We start from the raw sequence: 252 nt of genomic DNA, 5'->3' as shown, positions 1-252 counted from the left end.
GATATGAGTAAGTCTCCATTTTGAGCTGTTATGCAATCACTTCTACATATACAGCACAAACACACGCAAATCAAGACAAAAATATATATATTTTAAATTAAATTAAAATATATTATTATGGGTGTTTGATTTTTAGTATATAATTTGTTTTTTTCCTCTAAGATGGCAAATCCTCTTCTCCAAAGAAGTACTTCCAGGGGCAAGGGGAGGGACTTCTGGTGGCAAAGCTCAGAGGCTAAGAGGGCAGGACTT

This window comes from Crocodylus porosus, unplaced genomic scaffold, assembly GCF_001723895.1.
Source record: "Crocodylus porosus isolate Cpor-Errol unplaced genomic scaffold, CroPor_comp1, whole genome shotgun sequence".
Taxonomy (NCBI): Eukaryota; Metazoa; Chordata; order Crocodylia; family Crocodylidae; genus Crocodylus; species Crocodylus porosus.
Note: the sequence above shows the minus strand (reverse complement) of the source record.